Source organism: Leucopleurus acutus (genome assembly GCF_964270905.1).
Source record: "Leucopleurus acutus genome assembly, chromosome: 4".
Lineage (NCBI taxonomy): Eukaryota > Metazoa > Chordata > Mammalia > Artiodactyla > Delphinidae > Leucopleurus > Leucopleurus acutus.
The window spans coordinates 122,817,990-122,832,857 of record NC_139146.1 but is presented as its reverse complement, the minus strand read 5'-3'; positions in this window follow the sequence as shown (position 1 = coordinate 122,832,857).

Here is a 14,868-nt window from a genome sequence, read left to right as displayed (position 1 = left end):
AAAATTGGGAAAGGAAACAGACATCCAAGTCCAGGAAGCACAGAGAGTTTCAAACAAGTTGAACAAAAATAGGTCCACATAAAGACACATGGTAATTGAAAAGTAAAAATTAAATATAAAGACAAAATGTTAAAAGCAGTAAGAGAAAATCAACAGTTATATACAAGGGAAATCTCCTAAGATTATCAGCTGACTTTTCAGCAGAGACTTTACAGGTCTTAAGGGACTTGCATGATATATTTAAAGTGATGAAAATAAAAACCCTACAATCAAGTACACACTACCCATGAGGCTCTCATTCAGGTTTGAAGGAGAAATAAAGAGTTTTACACACAAAGAAAAGCTACAAGAATTCAGCACCATTAAACTGACCTTATAAGAAATAATAAAGGGACTTTTTTAGGAGAAAAGACCATGACCAGAAATATGAAAATTACAAGAGAAAATATCTCAAGAGTAAAGGAAAGCATACAATAAATGTAGAAGATCAACCACTTATAAAGCTAGTAAGAAGGTTAAAAGACAAAAGTAGTAAAATTATCTATATCCACACTAAGTAGTTAAGAGGTACACAAAACAAAAAGATGTAAAATATGTCAAAAACATTACATGTGACAAGTGGGAGTAAAAGTCCAGGCTGGTTAGAATGAGTTCAACTTAAGAGATCATAGATGTAAGGTAATCACTTACACATAGAACAATGGAATAGTAAACAGAACCCAGAAATAAACCCACACTTATGTGATCAATTCATCTAGGACAAAGGAGGCAACAATGGGGTCTCTTCAAGAAATGGTGTAGGGAAAACAAAAGAACCAAACTAGACTACCGTTTCACACCATGTACAAAACAAACTCCAAATGCATAAATGTAAGACCTGAAACCATAAAATTCCTAGAAGAAAACATAGGCATATTTTCTGACGTGTCTTAGCAATATTTTTTTGGATCTTCTCAAGCAAGGGAAACAAAAGCAAAAATAAACAAATAGGACTACATCAAACTAAAAAGGTTTTGCACAGTGAAGGAAACTATTAACAAAATGAAAAGGCAGCCTAATGAATAAGAGAAGATATTTGCAAACCATACTGCTAATAAAGGGTTAATATCATATATATATATATATATATATATATATATATATATAAAATATAATATTTTACAGAAAAACCCAGATGAACTTTTTGGCCAACCCAATATGAAGGACTCATACAACTCAACATCAAAAAAAAAACAAAAAACAAACAACCAGATTAAACAACAGGGAGAGGACCTGAAGAGATTTTTTTCCCAAAGAATACATACAGATGACCAACAGACAACTGAAAAGACACTCAACATTGCTAATCATCAAGGAAATGCAAATCAACCCACAGTGAGATATCACCTCTCACCTGTCAGAATGGTTATTATCTAAAAAGACAACAAATAACAATTGTTGGGTGGACTAAAGAAAAGGGAACCTTCATGCACTGTTCGTGGGATTGCAAATTTGTACAGCTAATGGGGAAAACAATATTGAGGTTCCTCAAAAAATTAAAGTAGAACTACAGTATCATCCACCAATTCTACTTCTGGGTATTTTTCCAAAGAAAACAAAAACACTAATTTTAAAAGATATATGCACCCCTATATTTATTGCAGCATCATTTACAATAGCCAAGATATGGAAGCAACCTACGTGTCTATTGATAGATGGATGAATAAAGAAAATGTGGTATATATACTACAATGGAATATCACTCAGCCATAAAAAAATGAAATCTTGTCATTTTCAAAAACATGGATGACCTAGAGGGTATTAGGCTAAGTGAAATAAGTCAGACAGAGAAAGACAAATACTATATGATTTCACTTATATGTGGAATCTATAAAACAAAATAAATGAATAAACACAACACAGCAGAGACAAAGTCATAGATAAAGAGAACAAACTGGTGGTTATCAGAGGGGAGGGGGTTAGGGAATGAAAGAAATGGGTGAGGTAGATTAAGAGGTACAAACTTCTAATTATAAAATAACTAAGTCACAGTCACATAATGTACAGCATAGCAAATATAGACAATAATATTGTAATAACTTTGTATGGCGACAGATGGTAACTAGACTCATTGTGGTGATCATTTTGTAATATATAAGAATGTAGAATCACTATGCTGTACAACTGAAACTAATATAATATTGTGAGTCAATTATACTTCAATTAAAAAAAATTCCCAAGCAATAGAGGTGATTGCATCTATGGTCCATAAACCAATGAACTTACCAACCAACAATTGAATAAATAAATAAAATAAAAAGCAAACAAACAAATAGGTTTCAAAGGACAAGCTGACTCTCTTGTTAGAGGTTAGTGTAACTGGTAAGTTTAACCTGAAGCCAGTTCTCACTTACCATCCTGGAAACCCTAGGGCCCTTAAAAATTGTGCTAAATCTATTCTGACTGTGTTCTATAAGAGGAACAACAAAGCCTGGATGACAGCACATCTGTTTACAGCATGGTTTACTGAATACTTTAAGACCTCTATTGAGATTTATCACTTGGGAAAAGCAGCTTCCTTGAAAAATATTACTACTCATTGAAAATGCCCCTGGTCACCCAAGGGGCATTGGCTCTGATAAAGATGTACAATGAGATTAATATTGTGTTCATGCTTCTAACACAACATCCATACTGTATTCCATGGATCAAGGAGTAATTTCAACTTTTGAGTGCTTATTTAAGAAATATATAAATATTAGGCTATAGTTGTCACAGATAGTGATTCCTCTGATGAATCTGGGCAAAGTAATTTCCTCTGGAAAGGATTCACCATTCTAGATGCCATTGAGAATATATGTGATTCATGGGTAAAGGTCAAAATAACAACATTAGCAGGAGTTAGAAAGAAGTTGATTCCAACCCTCATGGATGACTTTGAGGGGTTCAAGATTTCAATGGTGGAAATAACTGCCAATGTGATGGAAATAGCAAGAGAAATAGAATTAGAAGTGGAGCCTGAAGGTGTTAATGAATTGCTGCCATCTCATGATAAAACTTTAATGGGTGAAGAGTTGCATCTTATGGATAAGCAAAGAAAGTGGTTTACTGAGATTGAATCTACTCCTGGTGAAGAGGCTGTAAGGATTGTTGAAATGACAACAAAGGATTTAGAATATTATAAACTTAGTTGATAAACAGCAGCAGGGTTTGAGAGAATTGATTCCAATTATGAACGAAGTCCTACTGTGGGTAAAATGTTCTCAAACAGTATTGCATGTTACAGAGAAATTGTTCCTGAAAGGAAGAGCCAATTGATGTGGCAAACTTCATTGTTGTCTTATGTTAAGAAATTGCCCCATCCACCCCCAACCTTCAGGAAGCATCACCCTGATCAGTCAGCAGCCACCAACATCAAGGCAAGACCCTCCACCAGTGTAAAGATTATAACTCACTGAAGGTTCAGATGATGTTAGCATTTTTTAGCAAAAGTATTTTAAATTAAGGTATGTACATTTTTTAGACATAATGCTATTTCACACTTAACAGACTACAGTATGCTGTAGAACATAACTATTATATTCACTGGGAAATGAAAAAGGTGGTGTGACTCACTTTACTTCAATATTCACTTTATTGTGGTGGTCTGGAACTGAAACAATATCATCTCTGAGGTATGCTTGTAATTTATGGGTTAAAAAAAGACTATAATGGGGACTTTAATTTACATAGAACTGAACAATTATACAAATTATTTAATATCAAACCCTGTAAATTGCTGTAACTGCAGTACTTTGAAGTATAACTGTTTATAGTTATAAATGCTATATTCAAAGAAAAACAAAAATTAATGAGCTAATCATCCAAAATGTAAAAACAGAACAACAGAATAAATCAAACAATATAGAAATTAGGAGATCCTTTTTTAAATGGTGGAAATAAGTGATATAAAGAAGAGCTAAGAAAAAACAAACCTCTAGAAATACTTTTCAAGAAAAAGAAGAGAGAGGGAGTCAGATGGTGGAGGAGCAGGAGGACATAGAGTTCACCTCTCCCCACAAACACATCAATAGTACACCTACAAATGGAACAATTCTCACAGAGCACATGCTGAACACTAGCAGAGGATCAAGGACACCTAAAAGGAAAAGGAGGATCCCTGTGTAACCAGATAGGATGAAAGAAAAAAGAAGGGAAAAGGAAGAGGAGAGAAAGCAGGATGGGACCCTTGTTGCGGGGTGGAAGCTGAAGGAGAGGAGACGTTCCTGAACCAGGAAGCCCCATCAGAGACAGAGAGATCAGTGGTTACAGAAGGGGAGATTTGGGGGCTCAAGGGAGAGTGCAGCAACCAGTCTGTACCAGGCAGGACAGAATGACACCTACACAGAGAGTCTGAGCCATAGCTCTGCATGTCCCAGCCTGAGATGTGTGTCCACCAGTGCAGACAGGGCCAGGCACTGGAACGTGTGATTTGGAGAGCAGACCAGGGGAGAGAACTGCTGTCCACTGCAAGGAGAAAGCCTGATGGGATGGGATAGAGGAGCTCCACAACTGGGAATGCTCTTGGAGGAAGCCTGCCATGTCATTGTTGAGTGACACACAAAGGGTGGAGCCACCATCGCACCTTCTCTCCTCATGCACTGGACCCTGTCTCCCAAGACACTAGGAAGGCCTCCTTCCAGGGCGGGCTCTTTCACCCCTGGGGCTGCTGGCTCCCCTGAAAGACCCATCCCCACCAGGGTGGGCTCCTGTGCTCTAGCGCAGCCTTGGGAGCAGACATCTGTGGGTGGCTCACACACAGAGGTGGAGCTGAAACCACAGCTGAGCTCCAGGGCTCGTGCAACTAAGGAAGAAGAGCTGAAATCTCTCCTCATGACTGCACAAACTGTGGAATTACACCCCCAAGACTAGCTTTGTAAACTCAGCTGCTACAAACTTCTGAATGGTCAAAGAGTGTTCCCACAGCTGAGACGAATCTAGTTTAGCACTGTGGACTTTGAGCACATACACATGGGGAATGGACCAGGCCAGATCCATGATACTGCAATCCTGGAACCTGATGTCAGTGGATCTACTCTGGTGGCCTGGTGAAAACAATGCTTGGGAGACACCAGGGCCAACTGCCAGCATACCCACAGTTAAGGTGGGACTGAGATCAGTGCCAAAAACAGAGTAACTTCTGAGCTCACCCAACGGGTGAAAGGTGACACAACAGAACACAATCATAGGTGGACATCTCCAGAAGAGGAATACTCAGTGGCTTCCCTCTAAGTGGGAGTGCTCCAATCCTGCCTACCTCACACTGCAGATCAGAAATAGAGCTAAGAAACAGATCTGAGGATCTCTACTCCAAAATATAGAGAGCAGACCCAACACAGAAAAGGCAGTGACAACCACAGAGCAAAGGGGAGGCCCCGCTCAATATCCAGGGCAGGCTCAGGTCACTACAAGACCAGTCAAACCTCCTCTCATGGGGATAACGGCCAGCATGCACTGAGGAAAGATGTGGCAGATAACCATACTAAAATAAGCCCTCACACACAAAAATAAATAACTCACTCAGCCTATGCAAAGATGTTCCCACATAAAAATAACCCTCCAAGACAGTCTGAGGGTCTGGCATTGGGAGAAAGAACTCCCAGAACTTTTAGCATTGAAGATCAGTAGGGATTGGGGGCAGGAGCTCCACAGGACTGGAGGAAAGAGAGACTCCTCTCATGGAGGACACACACACAAGGTATCATATGCACTGGGACCCATCACAAAACAGTACAGCCATAGGAACATGAGCTACATGTACCTACACATCTTGGAGGCTCTCCTGGGGTGGTGGGAGCTGGCTATATCTCACTGTGGGGGCAAGAACACTGGTAGCAGATGCCCCAGTGTAATGTTAATTGGCATGAGCTCTCCCAGAGGTCCCCATTTTGACACAAAGACCTGACCCCACTCAACAGCATGCAGGCTCCAGGAACAGAATGCTTCACCCTAAACAACCAGCAAGATAGGAACACAGCCCAACCCACCAGCAGACAGGCTGCGTAAGCTCACAGACACCCCAAAACATACCCCTGGACATGGCTCTGCCCACCAGAAGGATAAGACACAACTCGACCCACCAGTGAGCAAGTACCAGTCCCCCCACCTCTCAGGAAGCCTTCACAAGCCCCTGAACCAACCTCACTCTCCCCAGGGGGCAACACCAGAAGCAAGAGGAATTTCTATTCTGCATCCTGTGGAAAGGAGACCACAAATGCAGTAAGTTAGGCAAAATAAGATGACAGAGAAATAACTTGAACATGAAGGAGCAAGATAAAAATGCACAAGAACCACTAAATGAAAAAGAGATAGGCAATCTACCTGAAAAAGAATTCAGAGTAATGATAGTAAAGATGATCCAAAATCTCAGAAATAGAATGGAGGCACAGACCAAGAAGATACGAGAAATGTTTAACAAGGACCTAGAATGTTTAAAGCACAAACAGAGATGAGCAATGCAATAAATGAAATGAAAAATATGCTAGAAGGAATCAATAACAGAATAACTGAGGCAGAAGAAAGAATAAGTGAGCTGGAAGACAGAGTGGTAGAAATGATTGCCACAGAACAGAATAAAGAAATCAGAATGAGAAGAAATGAGGACAGTCTTAGATACCTTTGGGACAATATTAAATGCACCAATATTCACATGATAGGGGTCCCAGGAGAAGAAGAGAAAAAGAAAGAGCCTGAGAAAATATTTGAAGAGATTATAGTTGAAAACTACCCTAAAATGGGAAAGGACATAGTCATCCAATTCAGGAAGTGCAGAGAATCACATACAAAATAAATGCAAGGAGGAACATGAGATACACATATAATCAAACTAACAAAAATTAAATACAAAGAGAAATTATTAAAAGCAACAAGGGAAAAGCAACAGATAGCATACAAGCAAAGCCCCATAAAGTTATCACTGGAGTTTTCAGCAGAAAATCTGCAGGCCAGAAGGAAGTGGCATGATATATTTAAAGTGATGAAAAGGAAATATCTACAACCAAGAAGACTCTACCCAGCAAAGCTCTTATTCAGATTCAATGGAGAAATCAAAAGTTTTACAAATAAGCTAAAGCTAAGAGAATTCAGCACCACCAAGCCAGCTTTACAACAAATGCTAAAGGAACTTCTCTAGGCAGGAAAGAAAAGAGGCCACAACTGGAAACAAGAAATTCACAAATAGGAAAGCTCACTAGTAAAGGTAAACATACAGTAAAAGTAGGAAATCATCCACACACAGATATGCTATCAAAACCAGCAACCATGAGAAGAGGACAGTACAAATGCAGAAAATGGGAATTACATTTGAAATTAAGAGATGAGCAACTTAAAACAACCTTATATATATATAGACTGCTATATCAGCATCTCATGCAAAATACAAACCAATAAACAATAGATACAAATAAAAACCTAACAGCAACAAACACTAAAGATGATCATCAAACCAAAATAGAAGAGAACAAATGAGGAAGGGAAGAAAAAGACCTACAAAAGCAAACCCAAAACAATTAAGAAAATGGCAATAGGAACATACATATCAATAATTACCTTAAATGTAAATGTATTAAATGCTCCAACCAAAAGACATAGACTGGCTGAATGGATACAAAAACAAACCCCATACATATGCTGAGTACAAGAGACCTACTTCAGACCTAGGGACACATACAGACGGAAAGTGAAGGGATGGAAAAAGATATTCCATGCAAATGGAAATCAAAATAAAGCTGGAGTAGCAATACTCATGTCAGACAAAATAGACTTTAAAATAAAGACTGCTATAAGAGACAAAAAGGACACCACATAATGAACAAGGGATCAATCCAAGAAGAAGATATAACAATTGTAAATTTATATACACCCAACCTAGGAGCATCTCAGTATATCAGGGAAATGCTACAGCTGTGAAAGGGGAAATTAACAGTAACACAATAATACTGGGGGACTTTAACACCCCACTTACACCAATGGACAGATCATGCAGGCAGAATCAATAAGGAAACACAAACCTTAAATGACACATTAGACCAGATAGACTTAATTGACATTTAAAGACCATTTCATCTGAAAACAGCAGAATACACTTTCTTCTCAAGTGCACATGGAATATTCTCCAACATAGATCACATCATGGGCCACAAATCAAGCCTTGGAAACTTTAAGAAAACATCATGCCACTTTCCCAACCACAACACTATGAGATTAGAAATCAATTACATGAAAAAACTGTAAAAAACACAGCCACATGGTGGCTAAACAATATGTTGCTAAATAACAAGTGGATCACTGAAGAAATCAAAAAGATAATCAGAAAATACCTGGAAACAAATGACAAAAAAAAATGATGATCCAAAACCTATGGGATGCAGCAAAAGAAGTTCTGAGAGCAATTGTTTATAGCAATAAAATTATACTTCAAGAAACAAAAAATCTAAAACAACCTACACTTACACCTAAAGTAACTAGAGAAAGAGGAACAAATAAAACCTGAAGTTAGTAGAAGGAAAGAAATCATAACGATCAGAGTAGACATAAATGAAATAGAAAGTAAGAAAACAATAGCAAAGATCAATGAAACTAAAATCTGGTTCTTTGAAAAGATAAACAAAATCCACAACTCTTTATCTAGACTCATCAAGAAAAAAAAGGGAGAGGCCTCAAATCAATAAAGCCAGAACTGAGGGAACTTTCAAGATGGCAGAGGAGTAAGAGGTGGAGATCACCTTCTTCCCCACAAATGCATCAAAAATATATCTACATGTGGAACAACTCCTACAGAACACCTACTGAATGCTATTAGAAGAACTCAGACTTCCCAAAAGTCAAGAAAACCACCACATACCTGGGTAGGGAAAAAGAAAAAAGAAAAAACAGAGACTAAAGAATAGGGATGGGACCTGCACCTCTGGGAGGGAGCTGTGAAGGAGGAAAATTTTCCACACACTAGGAAGCCGCTTCACTGGTGGAGGGAAAGCTTCAGAGCCAAGGAGGAGAGCACAGCATCAGGGTTGCAGAGGGCAAAGTGGAGAGATTCCTGCACAGAGGATTGGTGCTGACCAGTACTCACCAGCCTGAGAGGATTGTCTGCTCACCTGCCAGTGCAGTTGGATACTGGGAGCTGAGTCTCAGGCTTTGGAGTTCAGACCCCAGGGAGAGGACTGGAGTTGACTGTGTGAACACAGCCTGAAGGGGGCTAGTGTGTCACAGCTAGCCAGGAGGGAGTCTGGGAAAAATGCTGGACCTTTCTAAGAGGCTAGAGACAATTGTTTCAGGGTGTGCGAGGAGAGAGGATTCAGAGCACCATCTAAACAAGCTCCAGAGATGGGCAAGAGCTGCAGCTATCAGCTTGGATCCCAGAGACAGGCATGAACCACTAATGCTGCTGCTGCAGCCAACAAGAATCTATGTGCAAGCACAGGTCATTATCCACATCCCTGCCCCTGGGACCCTGTGCAGCCCACCACTGACAGGGTGCCTTGATCCAGGGACAACTTCCCTGCGAGAACACTAGGCGTGCCTCTGGCTGTTGCAACATCATGCTGGCCTCTGCCTGCAGGCTCGCCCCACATTCCGTATCCCTCACTCCCCCCAACCTGAGTGAGCCAGAGCCGCCTAATCAGCCGCTGCTTTAACCCCGTCCTGTCTGGGTGGGAACAGGGATTTGAGGGCGACCTACACTCAGAGGTGGGGCCAAACCTAGGAGCTGCATGAACAAAGAAGAGAAAGGGAAATTTCCCCCAGCAGCCTCAGGAGCAGTGGATTAAATGCCCACAATCAATTTGAAATACCCTGAATCTGTGGAATACCTGAATAGACAGCACATGTTCCCAAAATTGAGGTGGTGGACTTCGGGAGCAGCTGTAGGCTTGGGGTTTGCTGTCTGTGACTGACTTGTTTCTGATTTTTATGTTTATCTTAGTACAGTTTTTAGCGATTGTTATCATTAGTGGATTTGTTTATTGGTTTTGTTGCTCTCTTCTTTTCTTTTATTACTTTTTCTTTTTTTTATTTTAATATTTTTAAATTTTTAATTCTTTTCTATTTATTTATTTATTTTTCTTTCATATTTTCTCCATTTTCTTCTGAGCTGTGTGGCTGACAGGGTCATCGTGCTCTGGCTTGGTGTCAGGCCTGAGCCTCTAAGGTGCGAGAGCCGAGTTCAGGACATTGGACCACCAGAAACCTCCTGGCCCCATGTAATGTCAATTGGCAAGAGCTCTCCCAGAGATCTCTGTCTCAATGCTAAGACCCAGCTCCACCCAGCAGCCAGCAAGTTCCAGTGCTGGATGTCCCATGCCAAACAACTAACAAGACAGGGATACAACCCCACCCATTAGCAGAGAGGCTGCTAAAATCATACTAAGTTCACAGACACCGCAAGACACACCATCAAATGCAGCCCTGCCCACCAGAAAGACAAGATCCAGCCCCACCCACCAGAACACAGGCAATAGTCCCCTCTACCAGAATTCCTACACAAGCCACTAAATCAACCTTACCCAGTGGGCACAGACACTAAAAACAACAGGAACTATGAACCTGAAGCCTGTGAAAAGGAAACCCCAAACACAGCAAATTAAGCAAAATGGGAAGACAGAGAAATATGCAGCAGATGAAGGAGAAAGGTAAAAACCTACCAGACCAAACAAATGAAGAGGAAATAGTCAGTCTACCTGAAAAAGAATTCAGAGTAATGATAGTAAGCATGCTCCAAAATCTTGGAAATAGAATGGAGAAAATACAAGAAATGTTCAACAAGGACCTAGAAGAACTAAAGAGAAAAAAAACAATGATGAACAACACAATAAATGAAATTAAAATTTCCCTAGAAGGAATCAACAGCAGAATACATGAGGCAGAAGAATGGATAAGTGGCCTGGAGATAAAATAGTGGAAATAACTACCACAGAGCAGAATAAAGAAAAAAGAATGAAAAGAATTGAGGAAAGTCTCAGAGACTTCAGAGCCAACATTAAACCCACCAACCTTCATATTATAGGGGTCCAAGAAGAAGAAGAGAAAAAGAAGGGGACTGAGAAAATATTTGAAGAGATTATAGTTGAAAATTTCCCTAACATGGGCAGGAAATAGTCACTAAAGTCCAGGAAGCACAGAGTCCCATATAGGATAAATCCAAGGAGAAACATACCAAGACACATATTAATCAAGCTAACAAAAATTAAAGAAAAAATATTAAAAGCAGCATGGGAAAAGCAAGAAGTAACATAGAAAGGAATCCTCATAAGGTTAACAGCTGATCTTTCAGCAGAAACTCTGCAAGCCAGAAGGAAGTGTCAGGACATATTTAAAGTGATGAAAAGGAAAAACCTACAACCAAGATTGCTCTACCCAACAAGGATATCATTCAGATTTGACAGGGAAATGAAAACCTTTACAGACAAGCAAAAGTTAAGAGAACTCAGCACCACCAAACCAGCTTTAAAACAAATGCTAAGGGAACTTTTCTAGGCAGGAAAAACAAGAGAAAGAAAAGACCTACAAAAACAAACCCAAAACAATTAAGAAAATGGTAACAGGAACATACATATCGATAATTACCTTAAATGTAAATGGTTTCAAGGCTCCAGCCAAAAGACATAAACTGAATGAATGGATATATCAATAAGACCCATATATATGCTGTCTACAAGAGACCTATTTGAGACCTAAGGACACATACAGACTGAAAGTGAGGGGATGGAAAAAGATGTTCCATGCAAATGGAAATCAAAAGAAAGCTAGAGTAGCACTTCTCATATCAGACAAAATAGTCTTTAAAATAAAGACTATTAAAAAGACAAAGAAGCACACTACATAATGATCAAGGGATCAATCCAAGAAGAAGTTAAAACAATTGTAATTGTTTATGCACCCCAAATAGGAGCACCTCAATATATCAGAAAAATGCTAACAGCCACAAAAGGGGAAATTAACAGTAACACAGTCATAGTAAAGGACTTTAAAACTCCACATTGACCAATGGACAGATCATCCAAAATGAAAATAAATAAGAAAACTTATAGAGACACATTAAAAACGATGGACTTAACTGATATTTACAGGATATTCCATCCCAAAACCACAGAACACACTTTCTTCTCAAGTTCTCAAGGAACATTCTCCAGGATAGATCATATATTGGGTCACAAATCAAGCCTTGGCAAATTTAAGAAAATGGAAATCATATCAAGTATCTTTTCTGACCACAATGATATGAGACTAGATATCAATTACAGGGAAAAAACTGTAAAAAAAATACAAACACATGGAGGCTAAACAATACACTACTTAATAACCAAGAGATCACTGAAGAAATCAAAGAGGAATAAAAAAATACCTAGAAACAAATGACAATGAAAACACAATGACCCAAAGCCTATGGGATGCAGCAAAAGCAGTTCTAGGAAGGAAGTTTATAGCAATACAATCTTACTTCAAGAAAAAAGAAACATCACAAATAAACAACCTAACCTTACACCTAAAGCAATTAGAGAAAGAAGAACAAAAATACCCCAAAGTTAGCAGAAGGAAAGAAATCATAAAAATCAGATCAGAAATAAATATAAAAGAAATGAAGGAAACAATAGCAAAGATCAATAAAACTAAAAGCTGGTTCTTTGAGAAGATAAACAAAACTGATAAACCACTAGCCAGACTCATCAAGAAAAAAATGGAAAAGACTCAAATCAACAGAATTAGAAATGAAAAAGGAGAAGTAACAACAGACACTGCAGAAATACAAAGAATCTTGAGGGATTACTACAAGCAACTATACTCCAATAAAATGGACAACCTGGAAGAAATGGACAAATTCTTAGAAAAGCACAACCTTCTGAGACTGAACCAGGAAGAAATAGAAAATATAAACAGACCAATCATAAGCACCAAAATTGAAACTGTGATTAAAAATCTTCCAACAAATAAAAGCCCAGGACAAGATGGCTTCACAAGGGAAAGCTATCAAACATTTAGAGAAGAGCTAACACCTATACTTTTCAAACTCTTCCAAAATATAGCAGAGGGAGGAACACTCCCAAAATCATTCTATGAGGCCACCATTACCCTGATACCAAAACCATACAAAGATGTCACAAAAAAGGAAAACTACAGGCCAATATCTCTGATGAACATAGATGTAAAAATCCTCAGCAAAATACTATCAAACAGAATGCAACAGCACATTAAAGCATCATACACCATAATCAAGTGGGCTTTATCTCAGGAATGCAAGGATTTTTGAGTATACTCAAATCAATCAATGTGATACACCATATTAACAAATTGAAGGATAAACACCATATGATAATCTCAATAGATGCAGAAAAAGCTTTTGACAAAATTCAGCACCAGTTTATGATAAAAACTCTCCAGAAAGTAGGCATAGGGAAAACTTACCTCAACATAATAAAGGCCATATATAACAAACCCACAGCCAACATCATTCTTAGTGATGAAAAACTGAAACCATTTCCTCCCAAATCAGGAACAAGACAAAGATGCCCACTCTCACCACTATTATTCAATATAGTTTTGGGAGTTTTAGCCATAGCAATCAGAGAAGAAAAGAAATAAAAGCATCCAAATTAGAAAAGAAGTAAAGCTGTCACTGTTTGCAGATAACATGATACTATACATACAGAATCCTAAAGATGCTACCAGAAAACTACTACAGCTAATCAATGATTTTGGTAAAGTAGCAGAATACAAAATTAATGCACAGTAATCTCTTGCATTCCTATACACTAATTATGAAAAATCTGGGAGAGAAATTAAGGAAACGCTCCCATTTACCATCGCAAAAAAAAAGAGTAAAATACCTAGGAATAAACCTATCTAAGGAGGCAAAAGATATGAATGCAGAAAACTATATGAGGATGATGAAAGAAATTGCAGATGATACAAACAGATGGAAAGATATACCGTGTTCTTGGATTGGAAGAATCTGCATTGTGAAAATGACTATACTACCCAAAGCAATCTACTGATTCAATGTGATCCCTATCAAACTACCAAATGCATTTTTCACAGAACTAGAACAAAAAAAATTCACAATTTGTATGGAGACACAAAAACCCTGAATAGCCAAAGCAATCTGGAGGGAAAAAAAAAAAAAAGAAAGCAGAGCTAGAGGAATCAGCCTATCTGACTTTAGATTATACTACAAAGCTACCGTCATCAAAACAGTATGGTACAGGCACAAAAAGCAGAAATATAAATCACTAGAACAGGATAGAAAGTCCAGAGATAGACCCAAGCACCTATGGTCACTTAATCTATGGTAAGTAGACAAGAACATGCAATGGAGAAGACAGCCTCTTCCATAATTAGTGTTGGGAAAACTGGACAACTACATGTAAAAGAATGAAATTAGAACACTCCCTAACACCATACATAAAAATAAAGTGCAAAATGGATTAAAGACCTAAATGTATGGACAGATATTGTACAACTCAGAGGAAAACATAAGTAGAACACTCTCTGACATAAATAGCAAAGATCTTTTTTGATCTACTTTCTAGAGTAATTAAAATAAAAACAAAAATAAACAAATGGGACCTAATTAAACTTAAAAGCTTTTATACATCAAAGGAAACCATAAAGAAAACAAAAAGCCAATGTACAGAATGGGAGAAAATATTTTCAAATGGAGCAACCAACAAGGGATTAATCTTCAAAATATACAAACAGCTCATACAGCTCAATACAACAAAAACCCAATTGAAAATGGGCAGAAGATGTAAATAGACATTTCTCCAAAGAAGACCTACAGATGGGTAAAAAGCCCATGAAAAGATACTCAACATCACTAATTATCAGAGAAATGCAAATCAAACATGCTATGATGTATCA